This window comes from Gavialis gangeticus, unplaced genomic scaffold (genome assembly GCF_001723915.1).
Source record: "Gavialis gangeticus isolate Ggan-Ray unplaced genomic scaffold, GavGan_comp1, whole genome shotgun sequence".
Lineage (NCBI taxonomy): Eukaryota > Metazoa > Chordata > Crocodylia > Gavialidae > Gavialis > Gavialis gangeticus.
Genome location: NW_017728984.1, coordinates 460,016 through 465,643, shown reverse-complemented (window position 1 = coordinate 465,643; position 5,628 = coordinate 460,016). Strand labels below are relative to the sequence as shown.

The following is a 5,628-nucleotide window of genomic DNA, read 5'->3' as shown; positions in this document are numbered from 1 at the left end:
GAGCGGGGAGCGCGGGCGCCGCTGCCGCCGGGGCGCTGAGCGGGGCTGGCCGGGCCGGGCCGTTCGTGTCCTGTGGGGCGGGCGGCGAGGACTCGGTGGGGGAGGCACCACGCTTTCAGCCCCGAGCCCTACGGCCCGGCCGATCTCCGCGCTAACGCCGCCTCTACCTCCCGCAGCCGCTCCCCGCCGGGCTCCGAGCATGAAGACCGAGGAGGCTCCCTCCTGCCTGCAGCAGGCCACCCCGGTACTGGGCTTTGGTGAGTACCTCCGCTGCCCCGGGCATGGGGCGAGTCTCTGCAGGGCCGGCGCTGTCCGGAGACGCTGAGGCGGCCGGGCCAGGGCAGCCTGGGCTTGGGGGGCGAGATCCCACCAGCAGCCCTGAGGGGCAGGTCACTGCTCTGCCTGGACTGGATGTTCCCTCCCTCCAGCCAGCTCCAACAGCTGCCCCTAAGCAAGGGAAACGCAGAGCTTTGGCTCTGGCCCTTCCAGGAGCAGGGCCAGGGACCAGGCACCCACGCAGGGCTCCTTCACACACTGTACAGCTCACCCCAAACCCGCCTTGGTCAGGATCTCCTCTGCTATTTGCATTTCCACTGTTTATTGTGTCTGCACTGCGGGCCCTGCTTGGACCTTGCAGGTGCCAACAGACAAGGCCTTGCTGTCCCTGCCTGTCCCTGGTCTCCTCTGTTGCTCGCCCCCATTGATTTTTCCCTACATGACACTGTCTGATGGGAGGACGCTTACGCCCAACCCTGTCCTTGCACAGAGCAAAGGCTCTTTTCCCCAGGAGCTGAGAGTCTACATCACACTTAGTTTTTAATCTGCCTGTTGGTTTGGGGGCAAAGGTGTGAATTCTGATCCCACCCTGGGGCATGCAGTTGTTTGTGGCTTGGTCCTGGGTGTGCGGAAACCTACCGTCTTATGGGCAGTGTCTGCCAGTCCAGGGGGGGCTTTTGCATTTAGGGCTCTGGCTAGAGAAGCTGGAGTCTTGGGCAAGTCCCTGCCAAGCCCGTTGCTTTCCTCTCCTTAGATGGTAGCTTCAGGACGGGGACTGTCTCACCCAGCCCAGTTAGGTTCTGATCTGTCCTGGGTCTCTAGGCCTCTTCTCATGCAAGTAATGACAGCTGGGTGATGCCCTATTCTTCGTGGTGCATTTCACTGTTGTATGTTGTGGACTAGTTAGGGGCTTTGTCTGTGCACACCAGCCCCAGGTGTGGGTGCAGGTCGAGGTGTAGACATCCCAGCAGGACTAAGGTACTAATCCAGTAAGATGCTGACCAAAACTGATACTGGAAGGATATGCTTGAAAACAGGCGGCCCTTCCAATGGGAGCTGCTCAATTAGATGACTGGAAATTGGCTTCTTTCCAATGAGTCTCCCACTCTGGGGACTGGAACAGGATTTTTAACCTTTCCCATGTAAGTGTGCTTCAGAGGGCTGTATCCTCACCCTCAGGGCACCCTCAGTCTCCTCCCCTTGCAGTCTTTAAGACCCTGCAGGGTCTCAAAGGGCAGAGGCTTCTTCATGTCCCCTTGCAAGTCGAGCCCTCTCTGAGGTTGCTCCATTTCTAAGAGAGGCTGGGTGTTGTAGGGGCAACTGGTGTTCCCAACACACCTTGCATCCTGCATCGAGTAATGGGATTGTTACCCTTGTGTCCTGTTTAAGTGACTGCTGGGCTCTTGGCCTTGTGCCCAACAAAGCTCCAGGTGTGAATTACTACTGGGTAATAACTCACGCCCTGGGCTCTTGGTCTGCTCACACGGCCAGTGTCAGCGAAGCACAATATAGGTTGGCAACGGGCAGGATTCTGTTGCATTCCACAAGCCGTAATCCTTGGCAACCAGCTCACTTGGTTACTTAATATAACCTAAAGTGTGTTTTTTAGCAGGGAGGGGCAAGCCGCACGGAGTTCTGTGAATCTCTCAGGCTCGCTGACCACGTTCAAGTTCACAGACCTTTGGCTTTCTGTTTTGTTTCTTTTTTCTCCCTGTTGTTTAGATCTGCCCCATTTTCAAAAGGGCTAATTCAGTTTTAAAGCGTCTCCCACCAGAATCCACATTTCTTGAGTTGAAGAGAAGCTTGTGCTTTGAGAGAGAGATTAGGTGCCCTCCACTCCACCACAGAAAGTCCTGTCGCCCCTGCAGGGCTGTTCAGCAAGTGGGCTGAGCATGGCGCTGGCTGTAAATCACGCCCTGGAAAAGTGACTGGAGAGAGGAGTGGATTGGGACTAAATGGTGATTTCTGTGGGAAGTGTGTATCTGCGGCAGAAAATGGTGATGAGTTTTATAAATCAAAAATATTGTATTAGCAGTGTTTGAATTTTTGTTGGAAAGTAGAAATTCTCTGCAGAAACAATGGCATCAATTTTTAGTTGGTTCTAGATGAGGACTGGTGGGGGAGAGCCCAGCACCCCAAGGTGCATGTGAAGAAAAAAACTGTCTGGGAGATCTGACTTTTATTTAGGTCCTTTCCTTTTTTGTGTCTGTGACAAGGTATTTAGTAGAATTCCCAGTTGCACCATGAGCACTTCTGCTATGACCTCAAGCTTATGACCACTCAGCTCTCAACCTTGTGCCTTAGCACCTGCACCACCCCAGTCCCTTTTTATTTAGGTGCCATGGTGGGACCAAGCTCCTGAAAATCCAGCTGTGATTGAGAATCTGGCATCTGCATTTAGCCATTAGTTCTTCTTCCTGCTCCATCACTCTTCCCATCTCCACCCCTGGGCAGGACAGCAGATCTTAGGGGCACTTCCTGGTTTTCAAGTTAACCCCACCTGAGTTAGCCAATTTTGGGCTAGACAGGGCTATGGTATCAGCAGCTAAAGAACTGTGCTAATTGTAGGGTGGCCATGCATGAATTCAGGGTTTGTGTGTGGAGTGGGACTCAGTTTAGGTATAACATTCAAATTTTACTCAGCAGCGTAAGAAAACCCCAGCCAGCCTCCATGTTTCCATAGTGTCCATCAGTTCATCATGAAGCAAAACAAATTTCTTCCCAGCCCAGTCCCAGTCCTGCGAGACACACCAACAACCTGATGTACTGCCCTCCACAAAATGCAAAGAAATCTCTCCCCTGCCTTCCTCTGCTTGACCCTTGCTGCTGTTTGAGTGCGTAAGCAAATGCTGCAGCTGCAGCTGAGAGCTTCCACTTCAGACAGAGGCCCCTCTTGTTTCCTGTGTCTACACCTGACCCTGATCCAGACCATTTTATCTCCAATTCCTTATCATTATCAGTTCCTGTCATTATCTGCACCTGCCTTTTGCTCCTTTTTGAATGTTTAGGACGTAAGCAGGTGCTTACTTTTAGACACCTGCTTAAATACGTCTTTGCTCAGCCAATGACACTTCAACCTGAGCCTAGAGCAGTGGTTCTCAACCTTTTTAGACTCAAGACCCCCCTTTTTAGGCTCAAGATCCCCTCCATGACTTGTGAATTGAGTGGCACACCGTTTCAAAAACAGATTTATTTCTTCCAGTACTTACCTCCTTGCAGAGGGGTCAGGTAGTGGGGGCAGGAGAAGTCTGAGTCTGCCCTTATCTACTTATCTCCTCACATTTCCTGTGGCAGCACCCCAGTGTGCCCTGGCTGAGAATCACTGGTCTAGACTAGGCTTAAGTGCTTTTAAGTGCACACCTTGCTGGGGTTATTTGACCCCAGCAGTCTTTTCTGCCCAGAGCAGGGGGGCTGGACCTGATGATCTTACAAGGTTCCTTCCACCCCTAAACTTCTGTGAATTTGTTTTCTGAACTGGGCCTTTAAAGCTGCCCTGTCCCTGCCATGCAGCATCACAGTGCCTTGCAGCAGCTCTGGTACTATCATGCTGCTGCTAGGGCCCTTACCACTCACATGCCTGACAGTAGCTGAATCCAGCAGGGCAGAAGAAATGCTGATAGCCAAACAGAGAGCCCCATGGCTGAACTCCATTTGCTTTTCTTCTAAATGTGCAAACTTCCCTGTTTTCTGAACTGCGTTGGGTGTTTTAATAAGAGAAAAGGTGCATTGAGTCAGGCAAAGGGAGAAGAAACACAGGGTGGGAGGGTTGGAATTGATGGTTAACATCTTTGATCATCCAGAAAATGAGCCCATCTGAAATCTCTGCCCCTAAAATTCCTCCCTCTGCTACGGTTTGGTCATTCAGCCTGGACTCCTCTTGGAGAGATTCTGATCTGCTGCAGTGGAGCTGCCAGGGTTCTTGTGGGAGTGCGAGCAGCAGCAAGGATAGGGGCTATTATTAACTAATTACTAGCTTGTGGCAGCACCTGCTGGGTGCTAGGAATATTCCCTGGCTGAAAGAGCTTGTGATTGCAGGTCTGGACTGTGTGGTGCTCAGGGGTCATTTGGCTTGTGGCTTAGGAGCCCAGGAAGCAGAGGGTGAGGGATTGTGACGGTGCATAACAGCAGATGTTAAATGCAAAAAACAAGTTCTCCTCTTGCCCTGTTAAAATTGTTAATTAGATAACTTCTTACTGGCTTTACAATGCACATGAATGGTCCCTGCAGGGAACCATCATCATTTGCGTAGCAGTACGGCCTACAGACCCTGCACGAGGTACACAAGCCTTGTTTCTACACAGGTCTTGTTCTCTCATAATCTCCCCAGCAGTAAGGTTGGGTGCAGTGGCATGTTTTGTTTTATCTGGGTTTTAAATGTATGTATGATGTGTGTAGTGCTGTGTCAGAAGACAGGGTCTGAAGAAAGCACCTTGCCCTATTCCCAGAGGGGAAGGAGGAATGAACTCAACCAGTGTGTGGTACTTTAGCCCTGTTACGCCTGTGTCTGCATGGGAGCTTGTATCCGTCCAACTACCTGGGTAAAACATTACGCCCCTTACCCATGTATTGCAGTGTCATAAAAACTGTGTGTGGTCCTGCTCTCCCTGAGAGGCATTCCCTGCCCAGAGGAGCCTGCAGTCCAAGTAAACAAAACCAAAAAAGGATGGGAGGGAAAGAGCCTGCCATGTGCTACATGCTGGGTTATAGCCAAGCTGGAGTACAAGTCCCCCAGGTCCCCATCCAGGGATATACCAGACTGGGCACACTGCCTCCTGTGTCTTTTACAAGATGTTCCCCCAGGGTGCCTGAAGGGATGGGGCCATTTCTGAGAGAAGTGGGGGGGAATGATCTCAGTTCCTTCTCTCCAACTGGTGCCACCCTCTGACTTCCAAGCTGCAGCATTTGGTGAAGCAGCGTCTTGGGGAGCTGAATGCTGCGGAGGGCTTGGCTCAGGTCTGGCTGCAATTTGCTGCCGGCAGAGATGCTGAGTAGCCATCCCGGCAGTCCTGCTCAGGACTGCATCAAGCAGACAGCGTGTCTGCAACATCAGCTGGTGGAGCTGGCTCAGATCCTGGCCAGGCTCAGCCCCATGTTGACTGTTGGCTACACAACAGTTTGCGGGGTGTCGCTTTGGTCTCGCAAGTGCTGACAAGAGTAACAAGCCCTGAAGGACAAAACTTGTTTTACTTCCGTAATGCGTTTCTCCTGCTTTGTGGAATAATAGCGATGCACTTATAGGCTAGTAACGTGCCAGTAGCTTAAAGAGATTCCCAGGTTTTGCCTCTACTCCCGCGGCTCTGGTTGCAGGTTTGCACTCCTTCCAGCTGTTTTTTTTTTTTTTTTTTTTTTTTT

General features: G+C 51.7%; 1 protein-coding gene across 1 annotated transcript in view; it reads left to right on the top strand.

The window, feature by feature from the left end:
* Positions 1 to 172: 172 nt before the first annotated feature.
* Positions 173 to 5,628, top strand: part of LOC109295159 (LIM homeobox transcription factor 1-alpha-like) — a 43,556-nt gene continuing 38,100 nt past the window's right edge. Inside the window, exon 1 of the mRNA XM_019513837.1 lies at positions 173 to 257. The gene's annotated coding sequence lies outside the window, so the exon portion shown is untranslated. The remainder of the gene's footprint in view (positions 258 to 5,628) is intronic.